Below are 10,741 nucleotides of genomic sequence, written 5' to 3'. Positions count from 1 at the left end.
AATTGGATTATTAGTGGCGACATATAGCAACGACCCTATAGGTTGCTACAACAGCTATATTATTAGCAGCGACTTTATAAGTCGCTACACATGATTAATGTTTAGTAGCGACTTTTTTTAGGTCGCCACTGATGTGGCTGGAATTTTCAATCCCGCTAATATAAAATTTTGGCTCCATATTTTTAGTGGCGAGTTTTGGAAAATCGCCGCTAAATCTCTGTTAAGCGATTTGATCGCTCCAATACCACACATTTTTAATTTTAAAATAATAAAAAAAGGCAAATACATATCCTAATTAATTAATTCATTTCAGCTACTGGGTCGCTCTTTGGTATGAACGAACCAAATATTCACCTCTCAGCCAAATTCTTCAAACACAACCCTAGCATTCTCAGCGAAATTCTCAGCGAATCGGCCCTCTTCCTCAGCGAAAATTTCAGCCAAATTAAAGTCCCTCAAATCAAAATGTGAATCTCTTTTGTCAGGTATGTTCAAATCCCTAATCTTTTTTATTTTATTTTTGTTTGGGATAATTTCATGGAGGAAGAATCAAAGAAACTAAGGGGTTTGCTTTCCTGTACCATTGTCAAAGCTCAAAAGGGGTTTCTTTTGCCCATTTTTAACGATTTGAAGTGTTTTCTCGGAGGCATGTAGGTCATGCATTTTCATTAAAGTTGACAAAACATCTTTAAGATGGAGCTTTATTCTTCTTCATAAATAATGGAGCTTTACTTTTACAGTTTCATGACAACTATTACTGCGTTTCAATCTCAATCTCAAGCAATAAGTGGACTCAACTATATGAATTTCGTTGTCCTTTTTTTAACTTTCCCAAGATTTCAGTACTTTGTTGAAGAAATCCTCGAGAATGGTTTTTCAGTTGATTAGAGAAGGAGATTTGGTTGAGTCAAATCGGGTCAGTGATTTCTACTTTTTTTTTATACTCAGGTGTGTAAGTTGGGAGTTACTCTGTTAGGCTAGTACCTAATTAGTTGCAATTTTCAATTTTGCAGATTGCTGTGTACATAGTCAATATGACATTTCATATATTAGAAGTGAAGCAGTAAAAGGTAATCATGTTTGCTATTGTTTCCAAGCTAAAGCATTCTACATTTATAGGATTACCTGTTATTTCATAGATTAGTTTCAACAAAAGGTACTCATGTTATTAACTCAAGTTCCTCAAAAGGAAAAAGGTCCACGCAGGATCTTAAGAATGGCGGTCTGGTTCTGATATAAATCTTTGTTTACTTGAAGTTGTGGTTTGAGACATTGGTGGTTAACTTGCTTGGTCATGTTGTTGGGTGAACCACTTCTTACTCAAAATGTTATTTGGCTAATTTAGCCAACTCTTAGTTCTGGTCAAAACAAGAGGAAAACAGAATCAGATGTGTTGCTATTTTTCTCTGTCATTCAGGAAATTTGTTTAAGCGTAGTCAAGGTAATTCCTAAGTGGAAATTTTTTTTGAGTTGTAATTTACGCTATATGATGTCAAACTAAGTTCAGATCGTGAGAGATTTGCCGAACCACACAAAATTGCATGGCTTCACGTTTGTCGCATTGAATTCACTTCTTTAATAAAACATGATATTAGAGTAGGGATCTAAACTCTGTTCAGTGTAGGCAGGTAAAAGAAGTGGTGTGAATGTTCTCTTGCCCTTAAAAAAGAATGTTTTCATGAGGGGGTCTAGACTTTCACTTTCATGTTTCTGAGTTCTTCTGGAATATTTCATGGTCAATACAAGATTATGCACTTTAGATACAAGCTATAGAAACTTTACAATTCATTTGTCTCTGCTTCACTTCTAATTTGCACTTGATTTTTCTCTCTCTACTGTGTACTGACTCACCTAAAGATCTTCTCTTTTTGAGTTCTACTAGACAGGTAAATTTTGTCTTGGTTCCTTTGTATTAATACTGTTCTTGTTTTCTCTGTTTTTCTGGTTATTGCTTAGTTTCATTTCTGTTCCTAATTGATTTCGTGCATTTAGGGATAATTCTCTTTCAACTTCGCTGCTCTCAAGTGTCGTCTATTCTCTTTGGTGAGTTTTTCAACATTCTTTTTCTTCTTCACTCTTTCAATATATATGGGATCTCTCTGCCTTTGGAATAGCATCTGTTGAGCTCCGTAGCATAAAATGGTTAACCAAATCATGACAAAAGTAGTAGCGAACCTCATTGATACAGTTAGTAATATTCTTGAGAACGTCAACGATTGATATTATCTTCATTGTTGAAGTCTTTAATTTGTTGGTGCGCAAATTTTATATATGAAATATGCCTTATAGTGACCTCTATTTTGAGTAATTGAAGTGCGAGCATCTATCTTTAGCATCTGCCCCAGTGGATCTTCCCTATATAGAAACATATTTTCTATTTTTGGAACCTATGTACTAATGGAAATATGGAATAGGTAGTTTTACTTCTATGAGATAAACCTCAGCTTCCATCTATCTTACTGATAGAGTTCCAGTAGGCTTCCATATTTTGTTTTCCTAATAGTGCATGTGCAAGAATGCAGTAACAAAAATTTGAGATTAGTGTTCAGGCAGTTTTGGACTGTCTTGGTTATTAATGCAGATTAGTTATTTAAGTAGGTTCAGTGAATAGAAAAGTATAAGCACATGAAATTGGGTAATTAAGGCTAGGACAGGGGTAGAGCTTAAGTTAGAAGAGGCTTCTATTCCTCGCACTGTCCAATACCTCTACTGTCACGACCCTAAAACCGACCCGGTCGTGATGGCGCCTATCGTGAAACTAGGCCAGCCGACACAATCCTCAAATCAAACCATTATTCTCTAAAAGTCATTTTTAAGCCATTAATTAACAAGAAATATCATAATATAAGTCTAAATGACCCAATGCGGAATAAATACACAAGCCCGACATCGGGGTGTCACAAGTCACGAGCATCTACTAAGGTCTGAATACAACGAAGAGTCTGAAAATATACTAAAAACAGTCTAAGGAAGACAAGAGGGAGAAGAGCAGGGCTGCGAACGTCGGACAGCTACCTTGCTAACTCCGATGACTCTGCCACTGAGCAATCAACACCTGCTACCGGGTTCAGAAATACCTGAATCTGCACACAAGGTGTAGGGAGTAATGCGAGTATGCCAACTCAGTAAGTAATAAAAGTAAATGAAAGCTAAGCAGTAAGAAAGCACATAATTCCACGTCGTAACACTACAACAAATACAGTACATTGCTCAAAAACAGTACAGAAACCATTTTTCTCGTAAAACAACTCAGTTTCAGTAAAAACCTTTCCTTTTAAAACATCCTTCAATAGTTTCAAACGAGTGATAAAACAGTGAGTACAAATGTTAGAAAACGTAAACAACCCCTCGGGCAAATCATGTATCATAAACCGCCCCTCAGGCATAATATCAACAGAACCAGCCCCTCGGGCTACCTCACAATCACTCGAAATCATCCCTCGGGCATAATATGAATCAAGAACCGCCCCTCGGGCAAAACATGGATCAAGAACAACCCCTCGAGCAATAACATGAAACAACAACAGCCCCTCGGGCTACATTACATCACTCACACTGGGTACCCGCGCTCACTAGGGGTGTACAGACTCCTGGAGGAGCTCTTACAGCCCAAGCGCTATAACAAGCCATCTCGTGGCATAATAAAATAGGCCATCGGCCTCTCATATATCACAATTAGTGTAACACGCTGCGGCGCGCAGCCCGATCCCATAACATCCTCATAACACATGCCCTCGGCCACACTCAGTCAGAAATCTCTCAAGACCCTCGGGTAAAACATGATGCTCAGCCCAAAGTATCATTTAAAATATTTAAAACGGAGTAAATACGACTGAGTTATGAAAACAGTAGAATACAACATGACTGAGTACAAATATGAAGTCAAAACAGTGAGGAATAATAGTGAATAAAACCCCTGAGGGTCCAAAACAGTTGGCATTCGGCCCCAAACATAGTAATACTCTCCAAAATATAGTAATATCAAACAGTTTCCAATTAAATACGCAACCTAATATTCGTACGTGATAGACAAAATCAAAATCCCCAATAGTGCATGACTCCACGCTCGTCATCTAGCGTGTGCGTCACCTGAAAGTAGCATAACGATGTGAAATCCGGGGTTTCATACCCTCAGGACAATATTTACAATCATTACTTACCTCAATTCGGTCCAAACTCTAGCCCCCGATGCCTTTTCCTCTCGAATCGGCCCCCGAATGCTCCAATTCAAACCAAAATCAGTATCATACCATTAAAACGCGCTAAAGGAACAAAGCCCAAGCGAAAATAATCAAATTAACTCAAAAATACCGAATTTGGCCAAACCCGACCCCAGGCCCACGTCTCGGATTTCGATAAAAATCACATCACTAGAATCCTTATCCTCCCACAAGTCCATACATACCAAGAACATCAAAGTCGGACCTCAAATGGCCCCTCAAATCCCCAATTTACACTCTCCAATTTCAAGCCCTAAACCTCCAATTTTAACCACTAATTTCCATAAATTCCATGTTTAAACAATTGAAAATCAACATAGAATCGAGTTTTAGGTTCAATAATCTTACCTTCAAGTGTTTCCCTTTGAATCCCTCTTCAATCTCTCCCAAAAAGCTCCAAAACCGCTCAACAATGGTGAAATATGGCCAAAAATCACGAAGACCTCTATTTAAACATTCTGCCCAGGGATTATTTCCTTAATCGTGATCGCGGAAACACCCTCACAATCGCGAAGAATAATTTCGCTGCCTCAACATTTTACTCTACACGACCGCGTTACTCCGCACGCCGAACGCGATGCAGTGGTTCCCCCGACCTACGCGATCGCAATTGACCCCACGCAAACGCGAAGGGTAACACCAGATTTCCTCTGCCGCCTTATTTTTTCTACGCGAACGCGGCTTGGCCTACGCGTTCGCGTTGCACAACCTGATTGACCTACGCGATCATGTCCCGTTCTCTGCAATCGCGAAGAGTTATCGAGCTGGCCTCCCATTTGCCTTACGCGATCGCGAACCTCCTCCCGTGATCGCGATGAAGAACACACCAGTTGCAGAACACCAGCAAACCAGCAACACCTTAAGTCCAAAAGATGACCCGTTGTGCATCCGAAACACACCCGAGGCCCTCGGGACCTCAACCAAACATGCCAACACATCACATAACATCATTCAAACTTGTTCCAACTTTCGGAACGCCCAAAACAACATCGAAACATCAAATCACCCTTGGATTCAAGCCTAAGAATTCCAAAGCTTCCGAATTCCGAATTCGATCAAAAAGTCTATCAAACCTCATCCGAATGACCTGAAATTTCGCACACACGTCCCAAATGACACAACGAACCTACTCCAACTTTCGAAATTCCATTCCGACCCCGACATCAAAATTTCCACTACCGAGCGGAAACTCCAAATTTTCAATTCCGCCAATTCAAGCCTAAATCTACCACGGACCTCCAAATCACATTCCGGACGCGCTCGCGAGTCCAAAATCACCTAACGGATCTAAGCAAATCAAAAAAATCCGAATCCGAGGTCGAATGCTAAAAAGTCAAAACTTGGTCAAACCTTTCAAATTTAAAGCTTCAAACTGAGAATTGTTCTTCCAAATTTATTCCGATTACCCTGAAAACCACAACCGACGATTTATATAAGGCATAATACATCACACGGGGCTAGTCATGCCCGAGAACTGGCGAGCGAAGTGCAGAAGCTCAAAACGACCGGTCGCTCCTCGATCAGGGAATCACAAGCCGTCGGTGTACGACTGATACCGAGCGCTCATGCGCGCATACGAACGCGTGGAAGGAATTTCAAGAATTACAGTTCAAGCTGAATCAATGTCGCACGATAAGAATTCAAGAATGTGAAGTTTTTCCTAAAGGTTCCGCAGCCTCTCGAAGATTAGTACAGACGTCTCCGTACCGATCCGCGAGACTGTACTAAACCTGCTCATACTTGTGAGACCTATGTAACCTAGGCTCTGATACCAACTTGTCACGACCCTAAAACTGACCCAGTCATGATGGCGCCTATTGTGAAACTAGGCCAGCTAACACAATCCCCAAATGAAGCCATTATTCTCTAAAAGTCATTTTTTAAGCCATTAATTAACACGAAATATCACAATATAACTCTAAATGACCAATGCGGAATAAATACACAAGCCCGTCATCGGGGTGTCACAAGTCACAAGCACCTACTAAGGTCTGAATACAACAAAGAGTCTGAAAATATACTAAAAGCAGTCTAAGGAAGACAAGAAGGAGAAGAGCAGGGCTGGGAATGTCGGCAGCTACCTTGCTAACTCCGATGACTCTGCCACTGAGCAATCAACACCCGCTACCGGGTTCAGAAATACCTGAATCTACACACAAGGTGCAGGGAGTAATGTGAGTACACCAACTCAGTAAGTAATAAAAGTAAATGAAAGCTGAGCAGTAAGAAAGCACATAATTCCACGTCATAACACTACAACAAATACAGTACATTGCTAAAAAACAGTACATAAATTTTTCTCGTTAAACAACTAAGTTTCAGTAAAAACCTTTCCTTTTAAAACATCTTTCAATAGTTTCAAACGAGTGTAAAACAGTGAGTAAAAATGGTAGAAAACTTAAACACCCCTCGGGCAAATCATGTATCATAAATCGCCCCTCGGGCATAATATCAACAGAACCAGCCCCTCGGGCTACCTCAAAATCACTCGAAATCAGCCCCTCGGGCATAATATGAATCAAGAACCGCCCCTCGGGCAAAACATGGATCAAGAACAGCCCCTCGGGCAACAATATGAAACAACAACAGCCCCTCGAGCTACATTACATCATTCACACTGGGTACCCGCGCTCACTGGAGGTGTACAGACTCCTAGAGGGTCTCCTATAGCCCAAGAGCTATAACAAGCCATCTCGTGGCATAATCAAACAGGCCATCGGCCTCATAACAATCACAAACCACCTAGTGGCATAATCAATCAGTCCCTCGGCCTCTCATATATCACCATCAGTGTAACACGTTGCGGCGCACAGCCCGATCCCATAACATCCTCATAACACAGGCCCTCGGCCCCACTCAGTCAAAAATCTCTCAAGCCCCTCGGGCAACGGTAAAACATGATGCTCAGCCTAAAGTATCATTTAAAATATTAAAAATGGAGTAAATACGGCTGAGTTATGAAAACTGTAGAATACAACATGACTGAGTAAAAATATGAAGTCAAAACAGTGAGGAATAATAGTGAAAAAAAACCCTGAGGGTCCAAAAATGTTGGCACGAGGCCCAAACACGGCTTTCAGCCCCAAACATAGTAATACTTTCCAAAATATAGTAATATCAAACAGTTTCCAATTAAATACGCAACTTAATAGTCGTACGGGATGGACCAAATCAAAATCCCCAACGGTGCATGAACCCACGCTCGTCATCTAGCGTGTGCGTCACCTGAATGTAACATAACGATGTGAAATCCAAGGTTTCATACCCTTAGGACAACATTTACAATCATTACTTACCTCAATCCGGTCCAAACTCTAGCCCGCGATGCTTTTGCCTCTCGAATCGGCCCACGAATGCTCCAAATCTAGCCAAAATCAGTATCATACCATTAATATGCGCTAAAGGAACAAAGCCCAAGCGAAAATAATCAAATTAACTCAAAAATCGCGAACTTGGCCAAACCCGACCCTCGGGCCCACATCTCGGATTTCGATAAAAATCACATCACTAGAATCCTTATCCTCCCACGAGTCCATACATACCAACAACATCAAAATCGGACCTCAAATGGCCCCTCAAATCCCCAATTTACACTCTCCAATTTTAAGCACTAAACTTCCAATTTTTAACCACTAATTTCCATAAGTTCCATGTTTAAACAATTGAAAATCAACATAGAATCGAGTTTTAGGTTCAATAATCTTACCTCCAAGTGTTTCCCTTCGAATCTCTCTTCAATCTCTCCCAAAAAGCTCCAAAACCGCTCAACAATGGTGAAATATGGCCAAAAATTGCGAAGACCTCTATTTAAATATTCTGCCCAGAAATTATTTCCTTAATCGCGATCGCGGAAACACCCTCGCGATCGCGAAGAACAATTTCGCTACCTCAACATTTTACTCTATCCGACCGTGTTACTCCACACGTGAATGCGATGCAGTGGTTCCCCTAACCTACGATTGCGATTGACCCCACGCGAACGCGAAGGGTAACACCAGATTTCCTCTGTCGCCTTATTTCTTCTACGCGAACGCGGCCTGGCCCACGCGTTCGCATTGTACAACCTGACTGACCTACGCGATCGCGTCTCGTTCTCTGCGATCGCGAAGAGTTAACCTAGCTGGCCTCCCATTTCCTTACGTGATCGCAAACCACCTCCCGCGATCGCGATGAAGAACACACCAGTTGCAGAACACCAGCAAACCAGCAACTCCTTAAGTCCAAAAGATGACCCGTTGAGCATCTGAAACACACCCGAGGCCCTCGGGACCTCAACTAATCATGCCAACACATCCCATAACATCATTCAAACTTCTTCCAACCTTCGGAACGCCCAAAACAACATCAAAACATCAAACAACCCTCGGATTCAAGCCTAGGGATTCCAAAGCTTCTGAATTCCGAATTCGATCAAAAAGTCTATTAAACCTCGTCCGAATGACCTGGAATTTTGCACACACGTCCCAAATGACACAACGGACCTACTCCAACTTCCGGAATTCCATTCCGACCCCGACATCAAAATTTCCACTGCCGACCGGAAACTCTAAATTTCCATTCCGCCAATTCAAGCCTAAATCTACCACGGACCTCCAAATTACATTCCGGACGCGCTCCCAAGTCCAAAATCGCCCAACAGAGCTAACCAAATCGAAAAAATTTGAATCCGAGGTCGAATGCTAAAAAGTCAAACCTTGGTCAAACCTTTCAAATTTAGAGCTTCAAACTGAGAATTGTTCTTCCAAATCTATTCCGATTACCCTGAAAACCACAACCGACGATTTACATAAGGAATAATACATCACAAGGGGCTAGTCATGCTCGAGAACTGGCGAGCAAAGTGCAGAAGCTTAAAACGACCGGTCGGGTCGTTACGTCTACTTTATCCGGCTTTCGTGCAACTGTTCTATTCTCATTCTTTTACTGCCTGAAAACTTATGTTCTCACACTTGTGCCATTTCAATTCACAATTGAAATAGCATAGAATAAGTTTACTGTGTTATACTAATATATTAGCTTGTACTTTAATCGTCTATGCATGTTTTTGGATATAACTAATCTCTATTTATGTTCCTTATATATATTACTTTTGTCTAGCAGGGACAGGGCACTTAAACAGTGGTATCATTCAAGGATGGTGTCGAGCAAAGAGCAGTTACAAGGTGATAACTATGGATTAAAGCCTATCGTATGCTCTCTTTTGCTTTGGTTTTGGACCAAAAATATGTAAAACTATTCCGAAAACTAACTTAAGGTGATTACTTGCAGGTTTGGGTCAAAATGAGGCAAAGAAGCCAAAATGAACTCATAAAGGAGTCGAACTTGCACAAGCCCAAAGAATGGAACTGGAGCGCTATCAGCACTATTATGATGCGGACGCGTATGACACTCAGCTGAGGCGATTGAAAATATGCTGCAGCGAAAGTGATGTTCAGAGAAGCTGCGGCCAAGTGCTAACACTATCGCTGACCGCGTCTAAATTACCCGGCCGCAAAAGTACCAGGCGTGGACGCGGTGCAAATATCGCTAAGGGCGAAATAGAGAATCAGAGACCTTGCAATATGAGCTCAAATGAGGAACGCGGTCCGCGAACATTTTACGTGGCCGTGATAGAAGCCAATGCTGATGCAGTAGACTTTACGCTGCACGCGAAACCTAGCCCAGTCCCAGTCCAAAATTGAAGAAACGCGGTGCGCACTTGCTTTTGCGCGGCCGCGAAAGCCCATGCGCTGAGGCGCCCAGTATTTCGCTGATCGGAACCTCCGTAGGAGTATTTTTGTCTAGTAATTTCAGCTGTGTATAAATAGATCTTTTTCACATTTTTAGGTTATCTTTTTGTCCGAGGAACAACCGTATTTTACCACTTGAAGTAATTTTAGAGCAGCTTTAGCTATTATTCTTAGATTTCATTCTTGTAATCAACTTTTATGGCTTATATTTTATCTCCATCTTTGATTTCTACCTTGATTATGAGTAGCTAAATCCATTAGCTAGGGTTGTGACCCAACCCTATTGTGGGTATTTAATGGGTCTTCAATTTTAGGGCTTAATTATTTACGGGTTAGTAATATTTAGCTTGATTCATGCTTTAATTGTAGAATTGGTGGTTGCAAACACTGATTCATGCCTTTATGACCTAAGACTCTTCTTGAGAAAGAGAGACTAAGTTTAGGAAATTTAGACTAACAAGGAATTGTGGTGCATTCAAGAGATTGATAGCCCCAATTAAAGGGTTAAACCTAGATATAGTAATACCCGACTTGAGATAATTTTGCTTTCATTGTTTGAACACCCAATTGGGCTTGAGAAAGCCAATTAGGGCAAAGTCACTCAAACTACCGAGAGGTATAGAGTGAGTAATTATGTTTAAAGGTTATATCATGACCCCAAATATAACAAGCTTGTCCTAAATTCTAGACCCCATTAGATACTCTCCTAGGTGTAAGTCACTTCCCTAGTGCTTTTTATCAATTGAGAAAAATCCTACAAAAACACTGTACTTAGATTATTTTCAGCACTCA

General features: G+C 41.1%; 1 long non-coding RNA gene across 4 annotated transcripts; it reads left to right on the top strand.

The window, feature by feature from the left end:
• Nucleotides 1-319: 319 nt before the first annotated feature.
• LOC109215233 lies at nucleotides 320-10,181 on the top strand. Of its 4 annotated transcripts, none has more exons than XR_002066325.1 (6): nucleotides 320-485; nucleotides 844-916; nucleotides 1,014-1,070; nucleotides 1,993-2,043; nucleotides 9,321-9,382; nucleotides 9,489-10,181. It is a non-coding gene; the product is annotated as an uncharacterized LOC109215233 (long non-coding RNA). The 4 variants fall into 4 exon arrangements; XR_002066328.1 differs by having other exon boundaries at nucleotides 9,318-9,382; XR_002066326.1 differs by having other exon boundaries at nucleotides 837-916.
• The last annotated feature ends 560 nt before the right edge of the window (nucleotides 10,182-10,741 follow it).

This window comes from Nicotiana attenuata, unplaced genomic scaffold (genome assembly GCF_001879085.1).
Source record: "Nicotiana attenuata strain UT unplaced genomic scaffold, NIATTr2, whole genome shotgun sequence".
Taxonomy (NCBI): Eukaryota; Viridiplantae; Streptophyta; class Magnoliopsida; order Solanales; family Solanaceae; genus Nicotiana; species Nicotiana attenuata.
Note: the sequence above shows the minus strand (reverse complement) of the source record. Positions and strands in the feature narration are given on the sequence as shown.